This window comes from Sinocyclocheilus rhinocerous, unplaced genomic scaffold, assembly GCF_001515625.1.
Source record: "Sinocyclocheilus rhinocerous isolate Xijiao unplaced genomic scaffold, SAMN03320098_v1.1 scaffold3723, whole genome shotgun sequence".
Taxonomy (NCBI): Eukaryota; Metazoa; Chordata; class Actinopteri; order Cypriniformes; family Cyprinidae; genus Sinocyclocheilus; species Sinocyclocheilus rhinocerous.
In genome coordinates this window covers 90,035-91,167 of record NW_015630353.1, presented here as the reverse complement: position 1 = coordinate 91,167, position 1,133 = coordinate 90,035, and the positions used below count along the sequence as shown (strand labels likewise).

At 54.9% G+C, this 1,133-nt stretch overlaps 1 pseudogene; it reads left to right on the top strand.

The window, feature by feature from the left end:
* Positions 1–1,133, top strand: part of LOC107740228 (histone H1-like) — a 10,025-nt pseudogene that overhangs the window by 3,917 nt on the left and 4,975 nt on the right.

Sequence of the window (1,133 nt, the reverse complement as noted above, 5' to 3'; positions counted from 1 at the left end):
CCGCGTCAGCTTCTAGGAATGAAGCAAGCGCTGACAGGGATGCCGGAAGTATGGCCCCGAGACGCAGTGTCTCGTTCCCTTAGGGGAACCATGGTTACATACGTAACCTGGAGACGTTCCCCTTCAGGAACTCGAGCTGCTTCGGAGAATGCTTTGGGAACGAGTATGCCCACGCTGCCAGACTTGCAAATCCCTGACTAGTGTGGAAGAGCACAACTAGGACGAGAGAACAGAAGAGCCAGGAGTGGCTCACATATCTAGGCCATAGAACCTGACAAAACATGAGGGGCGTGGACCATCCCGCTGTGTTGCAGATGTCCTGCATGGACACACCTGCCAAGAAGGCCTTGGAGGCTGCTATACCTCGGGTCGAGTGAGCCTTGACCTCCAGAGGTGAGGGGAGATCAGAGGACCGACTGAGGGTCTGCTTCGTAGCAGGAAGACCCGGCTTAGGTGGACCATAGCATACAAGCAGTTGGTCCGTCCTTCTCCACAGGGCAGCTCTGTGGATGTATGTGTTGCACATGCAGTTAAGCTTCTGCTGGTCAGGCTCCCTGAAGGGAGGAGGACAGAAGGTCTATAGCACGGTAGGCTGTGGTGTAACAGAGGGAACCTTAGGGACATACCCCGCACGAGGGTAGAGGAATACTATTGGCCATGCCGGGCGCAAAGTCAAGATACGAAGGTGCCACTGAGAGGGCCTGAAGATCCTCAACTCTTTTTAGAGAAGTAATCGCCAGAAGGAGGGCAGTCTTAATGGTGAGATAGCGATCAGAAATTTCTTCAATAGGCTCGAATGGAGACTTACAAAGAGCTTCTAGCACCACAGCCAGGTCCCACGTGGGGACGCGAGATCGTACTGGGGGCCTCAGCGCACCGCGGAGGAAACGTGTAACTAGGGGGTGTCTGCCTACTGACTGACCACTGACAGGGGCGTGATAGGCCGCAATGGCCGCCACGTAGAGCTTCAGGGTGGAGTGGGTTAGCCCTGTGGAGAAACGGGCCTGCAGGAACTCCAACACTGTACTAACTGTGCAGTTAACTGGGTCAAGCAGGCGATCTCCGCACCAAGAAGTGAAAAGTTTCCACTTCAAGGCGTACAGTTTCCTCGTAGAGGGAGCTCTGGATTGGAG